The sequence below is a fragment of the Dermochelys coriacea genome, chromosome 14 (assembly GCF_009764565.3).
Source record: "Dermochelys coriacea isolate rDerCor1 chromosome 14, rDerCor1.pri.v4, whole genome shotgun sequence".
In the NCBI taxonomy this organism is placed as follows: domain Eukaryota; kingdom Metazoa; phylum Chordata; order Testudines; family Dermochelyidae; genus Dermochelys; species Dermochelys coriacea.
Genome location: NC_050081.1, coordinates 22,101,406 through 22,116,301, shown reverse-complemented (window position 1 = coordinate 22,116,301; position 14,896 = coordinate 22,101,406). Strand labels below are relative to the sequence as shown.

Below are 14,896 nucleotides of genomic sequence, written 5' to 3'. Positions count from 1 at the left end.
AGAGGCTCTAAACTTTATTGTTGGGTTGAGCGTGTAGTTCTGCTTGTATTACACAGCAATAAAACACGGGCGAGAGCTGGGGGTATGACGGAAAGGGTTAATGTATTTCAAAGGCAGCTGTGCAAGAGGTGATGAATGCACATTAAATGCATTGGAGACTGGGGTCTAAATCTTCATCTCAACCTATTGTTCCCATCACAACTCCATAATCTAGTTCAGCAGGAATGGCAGCCTCGACGCCTGGAACTCCCGGGCTGGGATGACAGGGCTGAGGACTGCCATGCACTGAGCAATGTGTATGTATTTCTTGCACAGCACCTGCATGTACTTGATTGCAGTCAAACCCAGGGCTCTTAGCTCATCATGTTCAGAAGCACTATATTGAATCAGGACCAGATCCTCAGCTGCTGTAAACCAGAGTCATTCCACTGAAACCAGGTCAAGATCTGGCTCCCAGTTTTTTTAAAACCACATATTTTAAATGAAATTTCAGGTAGACAAGTGTGTTGACAGACCAGATCTAAGGTCACTACGATCTCTTGGGAAAAAGGCCTCTGGACAGCTCAATGGAAATCTCTGCTCCATGAGTAGAGATGCTTTTAAAAGCACGTTGGACTGCATAAGGAATGGAATGGGCTGGAAAACAACACTGAGACTATTCTAATGCCATTGTATAAATGAATGGGATGCTCTTGTCTGTAGTTCTAGTTGACCACAACACAGAAAGGGGGGCGTTCAGAAAAGAACAAAGGAAATGATTCAAGGCTTCCATAGGAGGAAAGCCTGAGATTCTGCAGGTTAGAGAGGAGACAAATCGGGAAGGGGGGGGCATAACAGAGTGGGATACAAAATAACAAATGGAATGAAAAGGTCCTGTGGCTGCTCTTATTTCCCAGCTTTCATAATACAACAGCAAGAGGACGTGCACCATTAGCTTGGACAGTTATTTGAATAACTAGAACCACCCCCGTTCCATTAGCTGTAGTGAAAAACATATAAGGGATTTCAACCAGCATGTTCCAGGGCATAAGCCTGCCACAGGGGCTGGGATGAAACTCCCCCCATAGGTGCAACTGTCCATTATGTAGGCTTACACTTTCCTCTGCAGCCACTGCTACAGGTCCTTGCTGGAGACAGGATACTGACCTAGATGAGACAGTGTTCTGACCTAGAGGGATGCTAAATTAGGTGAGTCATTGGTTTGCCCGGTGTGATGGGGAGGAGGGATATTAGCTTAACTGTATCATTGGTCTGATCTGGTATGGCGATTCCTATGTTCCTGTTTCTGGAGGGTTATTGGCGGCCATTTCACTAGCTTGGTTCCGTTGCAGGATTCTATACGAAGTCACCTTTGTGATTTTGTAACTCCCTTTCTTTGTCTGACTCAGCACTTCTGTACATTAGTGCTAGTGCGAAGAATGGACATTCCATTTCATGGCGGATTTTGTACTTTGTTTTCATTCCAATTAGGAATGAGACCTGAAAATTCTCTGCAAAAGAAAATTCTGAAAAAAAAATGGTTTCAGGTTGATAGGGGCATTTGATTTTGACTATTTAAATGTTCTATTCTATTCTAATATAGAAAATGAAACAAAATGTAAAGAATTTCAAAGTGCACAATCAGTTTGAAAGGACAAATCAAAGCATTTTGTTGTGCAAATGTCAAAATGGGACATTTTAACCCTGTCAGAACTTTTTCCTCTGAAACAAAATTTTGGCGCTATTGACATGATTTCACAAAGTGATTCAACAATGGATGGAACTGCATTTGCTGATGCAAAGTGGTTCTGTAAAAGTTTTTCTGATCAAAGCTGGTTATTGTTCACCTGCCTTGTGATGGGGTGTTTACCCCACACTAGCTGGGAAAGGGTTAATGGGGCTCAGAAGGGGCCAGTTAACCTGCTAGGCAGCACCTGAAGGAGAATTAGGCTTGACAAGCAATCCCTGATGGAGGATGGAGCCCAGGAGCAGGAGGGGCTGGTACAAGGCCAGGAAGAGAGGGCAGAAAAGAGTTGCATGTGGAAGGCTGCAGTCACTCTCTGGACTTAGAGGGGGAAAGGAGGAAACCCGGGGGAGAGCAGAAGGTCCTGAGGAAAGGCTTTACCCCGAAGGGCAGTGGAGCAGAAGACTGATAGAGATGGAGTCAGAAAAGGCTCAGAGAAACATCAGCAAGGTTTGGAACAGTGCAGACCCTGGCTGCTGATTTGATCCCTGAGCTGGATCCCAGAGGAGTGGGTGGGTCCGGGTTCCCCTACCAGTCACTGGGGGAATGGCATAGCTTTGAATTAGAGGACTGCTGGGAACGATACTTAGCCAGCAGGTCCAGTCAGATTTTGATACCCCTGAAGGAGCAAACTGAATAATGGCCTGGGCCGGAGGGTCAAGCCATGAAGAGAAAGGGCCAAGCCATGAAGAGGGAGCATCCTCACCCACAAAGAGGAAGCACTGCAATTCCTGGAGTGTGAGAGGGGCCTTAGCACGAGCCAGAGACTGAAGAGGAGTCAGACAGAGTGGAGCTATTCCCTGACACAGCCATGAGGGGGTGCCCCAACAATGAGTAGAGCCCCATGACGTGCCCAAAGAACATTCACAATAGGTGTTACTGCTCAGGACTCGTGAGTTGGTGGATCACAATGGACAGTGATGGAAACCGAATGTGCCATCAGAGATGGAAGCCAGAATAGGGCTGTGCATCTGATTTCTGCAAGGATCCAAAACGTCTCAAAGACCTCAGTGTTTCAGTTATTGGTTATATGTTTATTAGGCATTTTTGGAAGGTGGCATGGCTGAAATAAAGTCAGATCTGGCCTCTTCAGGGTATTTCTACCACCCAGGAAGCCAGACATCACAAGAAGATCAGATCTGCCTTTATTTGGGTCTTTAGATTGTTTCCAAGGCTCTACAAATCCAGTGGAAATCCAAATATAAATGCTGGAACCTAAGAATGCTCCTAATGGAAACTTCTTGGTCACTGGACTCAGAGGATCCGTATTTGCATTAGAGTCAATCCTGACTTGCAGAGTCTGGAGTCCGGTCTGAATTTGCACTTTTCCTAGGTGGACGGAGGGATCGGGGCATGAGTGAAATTTAGCTACTAAAATTATTGTTGCATTCAGAACTGCACAGTGGAAAACTGACACAGGACATTTTTGCAGTTTTCACCATTTCTGCCCCATTGACTTATTTGCCTTTCTGCTTGTGCATTAGTAGTATTTATACACATAACTGTGTGTGCATTTGCATGTACAACTGCCTGCTTAAGCAAACCTAGCTCTTAAAGTGTTGCCAGTAAGTTCCAGAGTTAACACAATAATGAGGCAACTTTGTTCCTTTCACCGGTTCCTGTGTGTCATATACAACATTGCATCAATTTGTATTAGGGAAAGTTTCTTTCATGGCCATAAGGGCTAGTAGAAATATCCTTTTTATAAACAAATGAGAGGTTTTTAGGCTGCAGATTCTGGGGCCAAGATTTTCCAAGGTGACTAGTGATTTGGGGTTCCTTAGTTTTGGGGTGTCAGTTCAAGACTCCTTCAATAGGTCTAATTTTCAGAGCACAGCAAATTTCCAAAAAAAATTAGGCTTCTTTAAGGCATCTCCAACTGAGCACCCAAAAATCACTCGTTAGCATCTTGGCCTGAAACTATCATTGGCCAGATAAATACATCAAGCAACCCAGGCCTGCGATACCTCCGGCCTACCCCATTTCCAAACACCTTGCAGCGATTTGGGAGAAATTTATTGAAGTCAATTAGCAAAGCGGTAAAGTTTGTTAGCAATGCATAATTAATTATCCTGACCAAGCTGCATGGAGAAAACAGTGCGAGCAAGTGACCCTTTGATTTGTGCATGAGGCACAAATCAAGCAGCCCTGGTACAGATCATCCTTTTCGTTTCCTTTCCTGCTTTGGTTAAAGTAGCCGCTTACTCTGTTTTTATGAGCTAAACAAAAAGGAGCACATCCACAGTCATTTTTTTATTACTCTCTTTTTGCAAGAATGGAGGGTGGGGAGCACAGATTTTGTTGTTCTTGTTTTATGTGACATAAAATGTTATGGAGGAGCTGACCTTGGACAGGGCCTCCTCACTGAAAACTACCCCAGAGGACATTGGTGTGTGGTGGGAGATGGGGGGGAAAAAAGGAGATTCGGGTTCTGCAGAGATCACCCATGTCTTGGACATTTTTGCACCTACTTTGCAACCAGATGTTATTAAAGTGTGTGTAGTTCTCACGAGTGCCCCCAGCTAGGCCAGAAGCAAGTCCCTCCTCTCCTGAATACCCAGGGGATCGGAATTTTGCAAATGACCCTGACTTTATAATGGGCTCACCTGAAACTGGAGCTCTCTGTTTAGCCACAAAGTCTGTCACTTGCACTGTTCCCCACCATACCCAATCCAGTGCCCTGCCCAGCCAGCCTCTCGGCTCCCACTGAATTCAGGGCAAGGAAAGAGTGCTCAGCACCTTTTACATGTGGGGCTCGCTAAGTCATACTATGTCTGATTATATTTGTTAATTGTTAAAGAGACGCTGCCCCGCTTGACCCAGGTCCCAGGTTTGTTTCAAATAGGCCCCACGCAGGTGATGAAAGCATTAAAGTGGCCTGGAAAGCCCATTAACCCACTGGGCTGCACCTGGAGGGGTATTAGGCATAGCTGGTGATCAGTCCCAGCTAGTGAGGGGTTGGGAGTTCATAGAGAACGGAGCAAAGGGCTGCTGCAGGAGGGCCAAGGAGGAGATCAAGACAGCTGAGAGAGAGTGGTAGCTTTGTCTTTTGGGCTGAGGAAGAGAAGCCTGGGAAGCTGAGTCTGGAGATGGAACCCTGACTGGTGACAGGGGTCAATCAGGGATTGCAGCCTGCTTCAATCCCTGGCTAGAGGGAGAACGTGACCACCCTTGGGAGGTGGGAGGGAAACTGGGGAACTTGGGTTGATGTTGGGACAGTTTGAAGCTGGGGCTGGCCTGCAAAGGAGGAGGCTGCCAGCTGATCCCAGCTGGGCTGAAGATTCAATTGTTGTGCTGTCTACTGGTGAAATCTGTTGAGGCCCTGTAAAGGGTCACGTCAAGCCCATGGCTGAAACAGGCCAAAGAAGGCACCAGAGAAACAGAGGCACAGCTGTCACAGCACCTCATATGGTCCCCCACCCTCCCCTCATGGGCATGCTGCTGCCGCAACTTTGCCACAAGGCCACAAAACACTGCCTGGCTGCAACAGCTGGTATGTTCATGGGAGCAGCTGGTTCTGATCAAATTAGAAATGGGCTCAAGGTGTAAAAATGAGAAATAGATTTTGACTTGCCCAAGTTCAGGAGGAGGGGTTGGTTTGCCCCATTATAAAGAGCAGGGACACTTCCAAGGTTTGAGGCCAGATGGGGATTTGTATTGTGACGTTCCCAAGCATTCTGAAGGGTTTGGATCCAAAGTTTTGCTTTAGGCAATTGGCCCTGGATTTTTCCCAAACCTGGAATCAAATCAAAACCTAACCTGATGTTCAAACACCTTTAACAACAATTGTTTTGTTTGACATTTTCTTTCCACCCCAAGCAGAAGCCAGATGCACGGGATAGGATTTCCAGGCCAATGGTGCCTGGCATCGGAGTGGGTGGCTGGAGCCTCTTGTGTCTCCCTAATGACCTAGGCAGGCTTTGAACTGGTGAGGGGAAGTGAAAGGCTCTGTAGTCAGTTTCTAGTCCCCAGAACTCTCCGATCCTCCCACCTCCCCAATATTCAAACCTGCCCTCAAACCTCTCCTTCTTGTCTCTGGGCCCTGACTTTGACCCCAGAGTCCTTGTAATTATTTAATGTGATTATTTCTGCTTCCCTGAGCACTGACTCTTTATGCCTGTAATTTATGGAGCTTGTCCGCTTGCACCAAGTCTGGCTGCTGCTGAGTGTTTTTGGTTGTCTTTGTATGAAGGAGGCTCTGGAACGTGGTAGGGGCTTGAATTAGGTGAGTGATATTCAGATCCGGGGAGATGCTCCGAAATGATGGCGATGGGCAGCAGTGTTAAACCCTAACACAGACAGATTCACAGAAGTACAGTGTGCTGTCTCCATAGCAGAAACACTTAGTGGAATTTGGAATGGGATAATTGCAGGTTCTGATGGCTGCTCCTTTGCCCAGGACACAAACCCAACCTTTTCTGCTGTGTCCCTGGGCAGATCCTGCTCCCCTGAACTCCTTCAGCATCTGTCCTTGTCATAGATATAAGGGAAGGGTAAACGCCTTTAAAATCCCTCCTGGCCAGAGGAAAAACCCTTTCACCTGTAAAGGGTTAAGAAGCTAGGATAACTTCGCTGGCACCTGACCAAAATGACCAATGAGGAGACAAGATACTTTCAAAAAGCTGGAGTGGGGGAGAAACAAAGGTTCTCTCTGTCTGTGTGGTTTTTTTTTTTTTTTTTTTTTTTTTTTTTTTTTTGCCAGGAACAGAACAGGAATGGAGTCTTAGAACTTAGTAAGTAATCTAGCTAGATATGCGTTAGATTCTGTTTTGTTTAAATGGCTGATAACATAAGTTGTGCTGATGGAATGTATATTCCTGCTTGTGTCTTTTTGTAATTTAAGGTTTTGCCTAGAGGGATTCTCTATGTTTTGAATTTGATTACCCTGTAAGGTATTTACCATCCTGATTTTACAGAGGTGATTCTTTTACTTCTATTAAAATTCTTCTTCTTTTAAGAACCTGATTGCTTTTTCCTTCTTCTTAAGAGCCAAAGGTTTGGGTCTGTGCTCACCTATGCAAATTGGTGAGGATTTTTATCAAGCCTTCCCCAGGAAAGGGGGTATAGGGTTTGGGGAGGATTTTTGGGGGGGAAAGATGTTTCCAAGCAGGCTCTTTCCCTGTTATATATTTGTTAGATGCTTGGTGGTGGCAGCAATAAAGTCCAAGGGGAAAAAGGTAAAATAGTTTGTACCTTGGAAGTTTTAACCTAAGCTGGTAAAAATAAGCTTAGGGGGTTTTTCATGCAGGTCTCCACAGCTGTACCCTAGAGTTCAGAGTGGGGAAGGAACCTTGACAGTCCTGCACCTAGCAAAGGCCCATCATGCTGGACACTATGCACGCATAGAGACTAAGAAACAGTCTTTGCCCTGGAGACCTTGCCAGGCAGATGGGGAAAGAGGCACACACTTGGAGGACACACCTTGCCCAGAGTCACAGAGCAAGTCAGTAGTAGAGCTAGGAACAGTAGTCAAGTCTCCTGTGTGCTAGCTTGGTGCTCTACCTGCTCGACCACACTGCTCTCAAACGCTCTTCATTACTTAAAATGGCTGAGTATGTTCTGCAGAGACTGCTGAGACGCTGCTGCTTCTGTGATTTGGAGGCCACCCCAATCCCTCGGCTTTAGATTCTGCATTCGTCAATGTCACTTTTTATCTAGGGCTATTTTTGCCCTTTTCTATTATTTGTTATCTAAAAAATGACACACACCCCCTTTCATTGCAGGGATAAGAGGTGGGAAGAGCAAAAAGGAAACACTGCAAACAAAAGAAAAATCAGTCAGATTCCAACAGGGGTGAGGTGTGGAATCCAAACAGTGCCCGATTCCAGCGCCTCCCAGCTGCTCCTCCCCTGGCACCTCTGTTTGAAATTCACTCTCATTATCACGAGCCTCCATCCATCAAAGAGCACTTTTCATCTCTAGAAAAATGGATTTAAAAAAAAAAAATCTCTGGGAGACAGCCTGTTTCATTGGATTTCTAGCCCACCACGAGATAGGTCACCCTGCAATCGCTGTGCGTTGGGCAGCTATTTTAAGGAGCCCATTTCAACAGATCTTACACAGCCTCCTCCTGGGCAGCTTTGAGCCAACTCAAGCCTCATCGCAAGGTTGGGAGTTTTTGGGTTGGGGTGTTGCAGGCGTGCTCTATAAAAGAGATGTGGCGGTAGCCAGTTAATAGAAATACCATCATCTGCTGGCCCATAAAAATAGGGAGATATTGCAGCGGGCAGGCCCCTTTAAGGGGAGATGGGGCCAGCTGCACCTGTGCCATGATTAACTGGATTGTGGCCTGGGGTTGGGACTAATGGGCTCAGGTGTGAAGATGGTGAACACCTGGGCGTCCTAATAAAAAGGCTTAAGAGCGCACACTCCTAGGAGTGACTCGGGCTTCTGGGGGAAGCCCTGAGACAGGTCTGAAAGAAACAAGGAGGTCCCTGGGAGAAACTGCTGGAGTCCCTGCCATGGAGTGGCCCTGGGAATCTGCCTGGAGGAAAAGAGTCTCTGGAGAGACAGCGCTCCATTAAAAGGAGGAAAGAGCTCTGTGGGAGCAGGGGCCAAGGACGGGGAACTTCAGTGAATTGTAGGCTGTGAGAGGGACTCCAGCCAAGGCAGCCTGGGAGTCAGCTGTCTGTAACAGAGCTGGAAGGACTTTCAGGGAGCCCAGAAGGGGTGAGAGCTGAGCCCAGGAGGGCCCAAGATGGGCAGACATGTAGTTTGTTTAGATGTTGGCTTGCCACTTGGTTGGACTTTGGTTACCCTGGAAGGGGACTGACCTTAAATCTGACCTGACTGGAGGGCTGCTTCATGGAAGGTGTAAACAGAGAGGCCATCTTGGGGCCAAAGAAGTGGTCACCGGGGGTGCCAAGATGAGGGCCCCTGCAAGCCTGTGAGGGGGCGCAATGGTGGTGAGTGGCATTGTCTGGAAATTAGTGGATTCAGTAAAGTTGTTAAAAGAAAAGGAGTACTTGTGGCACCTTAAAGACTAACAAATTTATTAGAGCATAAGCTTTCGTGAGCTACAGCTCACTTCATCGGATGCATTTGGTGGAAAAAAACTTTTTTCCACCAAATGCATCCGATGAAGTGAGCTGTAGCTCACGAAAGCTTATGCTCTAATAAATTTGTTAGTCTTTAAGGTGCCACAAGTACTCCTTTTCTTTTTGCGAATACAGACTAACACGGCTGCTACTCTGAAACCAGTAAAGTTGTTACACACTACAATTGACTTCCCATGCACTGCTCCTAACACAGAGCCCTGGAGAACAGCCTGTAGGGCAAAAACTACTGGTGTAGATTACTTCTCCCACAGAGCCGGGAGACCCCTGGGAGATAGACCAGCAAAGCCCTGGACCTAGCCCTAAATATTGTAAGTGTTTTACAGTAATGTTTCCAAATGCTGTACTATAGTACTGTAAACAGTAGTGTTTTGGACCATTATTCTAGAATACAGTGTAGATATAATTCCTTATACATCCCTTTTGACCACTGATCTAGGGTGTAAATTGTTGTAGTGTCACTGATTTCAGTGCATGTAGGCCAATTCATAGGATCTGACCCTAGTGTTTTGCCATTGATTAGTCCACACTGGAATCTTTCATCAGATCCTTTTAACATTTTATGTTCTGTATAAAATGTGACCTTGGATATGAACCATCCTGGGTCTGGATTTCCAGAGCCAAAAACAAATCACGCCATCCTCAGCAAACCTCCTCTCTCCCCACCATTAACTGTGTTGCAGGTGTTCACAATTTCATTGCAAACCTTGTGCTGTCTGGTGTTTTTCTTAAGTCCCTGACTGCTGGAGTTATGTGAACACATGAGTATCTTAGCTTCCATGGGTGGGGGGAGTTTGTAGTATCATGACTGGGGAGAGAAGTTTGAAAACTTGACCTGAGTAGAGCCCCCAAAGGCTCCCAAACCAAAGCTAAATAAAAACAACCCCAAATTGTTTTAAAAAAAAAAAATCTCATGATTTTTAAGCAAATCTCCGGAATTTTGGGGGATCTGACTCATGATTTTTGAACACTTGCGAATTGACCATTCTAATGTGTATAGACAAATGAATTCATGAGGAACTTTGTCATTATTTGCAAAGAGTTTGGGAAGAGAAGAGCGCTCTGGAAAGTGCTAAGGGTTCATTATTCTCAATGCCCCATAGGTACACCTGCCTCTGGATCTGTCTTCATTGTTTACTCTGGGAAAACATTCACACTCCAGTTTAGAGTTCACAAGCCATTTCCCCAGCTAGACTGGCTAAAGTTTAAAAGCACCAAATTTCTGCTCTCCTCTCTCATTTATTTGCCTCTCGGGGTAATTAAACATCTTCTTTAAACTTTCGCTCAGGGATGCACTTTCTGAGGGAGTCTTTGCTTAGCCATTTGCATGGTGGTTTTATTGCTGGGGTGCTGGTTCTGTGTTGAGACAGGCTTTATTTTAAACCGTGGTGGTGCTTTAATTTCCTTCTTGTTCTTTTTCCTCCTGCTTCCCGCCGCTTCTCTTATCTGCCTTGTAAAACCTCTCTCTCTGCTTTCAGGAAAAAAGGAGTATTCTCCCTACCCCTTTCCCCAGGAAAAATAGATCTGATCCGCATATGTCCCACTATACAGGAAAGTCTTTGAAGTAAATTAAACTAAATTAGTGTCTATGATACAGACTGAGGAGCCCCCTGCGGTGTCCCTGGCCCAGCCCTTTACATAATCTTTAACCTCCCTCCCTTGCTTTGCCTTGCCTCTAATTCACCGTGAAGCACCTGGGGGTGATTTGGAAGTGTTCCCATCTGCCCTAGCACATGGCAGCAACTCCCAGCACCTATTCCCCAGCCAAGAAGATGGGACTATTTAATAGGAGTAAGCTGGGATAATGAATTACTTTTCCCTTATTATTCAGTGTCTAATCTTTTTTCTTTTCTCCCCTTTCTTCCCCTTAATGAGAGATCCCCTGAGTGCTGGTGTCTCCAACTACACAGCTATAGGTGGAACTGCACCTGACCCCTTTGCCACAGAGGAGCAGGTATGGTGGCTGGAATATTTCAGAAGTGACAGGCTCAGCAGCCCATTGTTAAAGCTCCATGGGTTACCTTTTCCCAATCACAAGCCAGCCTGTTGTGTGAGACCCCATTGCTCAGGAGCAGAGCTTGGCTATGGGAGATTTGAGGGAGGGAGGTATGCTGCAGCTTTGGTCACAAAATGAAACTAGGGAGTTTAACTTTGGATTTTAACCAGTTTAGTAAAAATGCTTGGGTAGGGATTGGATTGTCAGCACCAATAGGCACCTACGTTGTGCATGGAAAATAGGTACACAGGATTTGCAGGCAGGTAGTTGCATGCACAAGTTATATACCTGAAGGTACAAGGAGGTAATTGTATATGCAAATTATACACATGCAGGTGCAAGGAGGTAATTGCTTACTAGTTATTCACGCACTGGTGAAAGCAGGGAATTGCATGTGCAAACTATGCCTTTGTGGGTGCAAGCAAGCAATGGCATGCAAAAATAAACATGCATGGTTTTGAGCAGACAATTGCCTGGATCTCCTATGCATGCAAAAGTATAAGCCTTGTGCATATGCCAGCTATGCATGTGTGACTTCTCTTTTTTTTGGAGGCAAATTCAGTGCTCCCAAAAGATGCTGTTTTCAGAGCCCTGGAGACAGGAGTTGTCTCCCCACAGAACAGAGGTGATCTAGGCTGTGGCAATGTGCGCTTCTTCCATAGCGCCTCCCTGCCACAGTAACTCAGCCCTGAGCAGCTCTAGTACTGAGTGTCCATGGCATGTTTAACTATCTATCCTTCTGCTCCTCTGCAGGCCTATTGCGGGGTGGGAGCACTACCTATGATGCTCTATTTTTCAGGCAATATATATTGCGATTATTGTAATTCCTAAAAGCATTCATGTGGACGGAGCTTTGTGCAATGGAAGCATGTTTTATAAATATAGCTAAAATAAATCATGGCCAAATTAAATCAAGAGGCAAAACACTCCATGATCACTAGATGTGTTTGGCAGAGGGAGAACATAAGAACGGCCATACTGGGTCAGACCATTGGTCCATCTAGTCCAGTATCCTGTCTTCCAATAGTAGCTTGTGCCAGGTGCTTCAGAGGGAATGAACAGAACAGGGCAATTATCAAATGATCCATCCCCTGTTGTCCAATCCCAACTTCTGGCAGTCAAAGATTTAGGGACACCCAGAGCGTGAGGTTGCATCCCTGACCATCTTGGCTAATAGCCATTGATGGACTGATCATCTATGAACTTTTCTAGTTATTTTTGGAATCCAATTATAGTTTTGGCCTTCACAACATTCCCTGGAAATGAATTTCACAGGTTGACTGTGTGTTGTGTGAAGTAGTACATGATTTCTGTAAAGGGAGATCATGTCTTACTAATCTATTAGAGTTCTTTGAGGGGGTCAACAAACATGTGGACAAGGGGGATCCAGTGGATATAGTGTACTTAAATTTCCAGAAAGCCTTTGACAAGGTCCCTCACCAAAGGCTCTTGCATAAATTAAGTTGTCATGGGGTAAGTTTTCATGGACTGAGAACTGATTAAAAGACAGGGAACAAAGAGTAGGAATAAAAGGTACATTTTCAGAATGGAGAGAGGTAACTAGTGGTGTTCCCCAAGGGTCAGTCCTAGGACCAATCCTATTCAACTTATTCATAAATGATCTAGAGAAAGGGGTAAACAGTGAGATGGCAAAGTTTGTAGACAATACTAAACTGCTCAAGATAGTTAAGACCAAAGCAGACTGTGAAGAACTTCAAAAAGATCTCACAAAACTAAGTGATTGGGCAACAAAACGGCAAATGAAATTTAATGTGGATAAATGTAAAGTAATGCATGTTGGAAAAAATAACCCCAACTATACATACAATATGATGGGGGCTAATTTAGCTACAACTAATCAAGAGAAAGATCTTGGCGTCATCGTGGATAGTTCTCTGAAGACGTCCATGAAGTATGCAGGGGCAGTCAAAAAAGCAAACGGGATGTAAGGAATCATTTTAAAAAAGGGATAGAGAATAAGACTGCGAATATCTTATTGCCCTTATATAAATCAATGGTATGCCCACATCTTGAATGCTGTGTACAGATGTGGTCCCCTCATCTCAAAAAAGATGTACTGGCATTAGAAAAGGTTCAGGAAAGGGGCAACTAAAATGATTAGGGGTTTGGAACAGGTCCCACATGAGGAGAGATTAAAGAGGCTGGGACTTTTCAGCTTGGAAAAGAGGAGACTAAGAGGGGATATGATAGGTATATACAATCATGAGTGGTTTGGAGAAAGTGAATAAGAAAAAGTTGTTTACTAGTTCCCATAAAATAAGAACTAGGGGCCACCAAATGAAATTAATAGGTAGCAGGTTGAAAACAAATAAAAGGAAGTTCTTCATTCAGCGCACAGTCAACCTGTGGAACTCCTAGTCTTCAGAACCTCCTCAGGCAAGGACTATAACGATTTAAAAGAGAACTGGATAAATTCATGGAGGATAAGTCCATGAATGGCTATTAGCCAGGATGGGTAAGAAATGGTGTCCCTAGCCTCTGTTTGTCAGAAGGTAGAGATGGATGGCAGGGGAGAGATCACTAGATCATTACCTGTTAGTTCACTCCCCCTGGCTCACCTGGCATTGGCCACTGTCGGCAGAGAGGATACTGGGCTGGATGGATCTTTGGTCTGACCCAGTATGGCAATTCTTATGTTCAAGTGATACATTCTGTGACGCATGGCAACTCATTTGGGCTTTGATCAACACTCCCATTTACACTGATTTCATTAAATTCATTTTGTGTTATAGGTTTAATTAAAGTGGGCAAAACCCCAGTATGGACGTAGTGTGGTGTTTTTTTGTTTTTGTTTGTTTAGCTTAAACCTGTTAAGTGATTTAAGCCAAACAAAAGTCAACCTAAAGGAAATAGGAGTGTCTACACAGCTTTTTGTGTCAGTTTATCTACATCTGTTTAAAATCACACTGTAATTTACACTGGTGCAGATCAGTGCATAGACAATCTCTTAACTGCTCTGTGCCTGAGTTTCCCCAGCTGTAAACTGGTGACACTGAGCTACCTGGTTGGAGGGGCTTGGCCTGAGGCTCAGTTAATTCATGTCTGTGGAGTGCTTTGGGATGCAGGCAGAAATTATGTGCCATGAATATGAAGTAATAGTTGATTTAGCCTGTGCCTCCGGAGAGACGGATGCACCCGTCACTGAGTGCAAATGAAGGGCAAAGCTTTCCTGTCTGGTGCATACTGCCCCTCTCTTTCCAGCTCCAGGGATTGTCTCTGCGCCTCCTTCCTACACAGAATTCTCACTAACCTCACACTAGAATACTAGGCAACGTTCTGCCGGATGCTGCCTGTTCCCCTCTGCACAGGCTCGGACACAGTCAACAGCGCAGAGACGTGGCATAACCTGACCGCCCACTAGGCACTACTGTTGCTACACCTAAACATGATCAGCGGAGCCATGATACTGGCCCTTTGCACAATGGCAAAAGGAGCCAAACTGCAGCTTGGACTCCATTAGCCCCCCAAACTGATCCATATGTAGGAGCGTTTGCTTTTAAAAGCTTCTTTGGCTAGAGACCGCAAACTTACTTTATCTGCGGACTGATTGAGAGTAATGCTCCCTGTTGCTGGCAGGTCTGTAGTACAGCTCTTGGACTGAGAATAAAGTTTCTCTTGAGAGTCAGATTTCCCACTGGTAAATTTCACCGTGCCAACCGATCATGGCATTCTAGATGACTGAAATCTCAAGATGGCCAAGGCCTTGATTACTGAGGTCCTTAAGCATGGTTGAGATACATCTCTGCTGAATTCTGCAATGCTGTTTGTACAGGTAGAATCCCAGCATCTTGCAGCCCCATGTTGCTCTGTGGTTGGTCCATGAAAAGCCAAATGGTCACAAAGATCGAGGAAAAGGGAGGCTGATTCAGGGCAAAAAAAGGAGGAACCAATAAATCTCTATTAATGTAAACGATGTGGTCTTTAAACAGAGCTCTGCAGAGGGGGGATCTATTAGCCGCAGTGCTGGTGGGGCCAGGGCAGACGGTTTAGTGCTGTAAGGTCAGACTAGGTCAGCTCATGCCCTCTAGGGCTAAAGAGCAGACTGTCTGAGCAGGTTTCTATGGCTTGCCATTTCTCACAGCCCTGGGAACATTAGATATG

General features: G+C 45.3%; 1 long non-coding RNA gene across 1 annotated transcript; it reads left to right on the top strand.

Moving 5' to 3' along the window:
- Positions 1 to 8,110: 8,110 nt before the first annotated feature.
- On the top strand, positions 8,111 to 14,441 carry LOC122456716. The gene is made up of 3 exons (XR_006275740.1): positions 8,111 to 8,628; positions 10,654 to 10,732; positions 13,997 to 14,441. It is a non-coding gene; the product is annotated as an uncharacterized LOC122456716 (long non-coding RNA).
- The last annotated feature ends 455 nt before the right edge of the window (positions 14,442 to 14,896 follow it).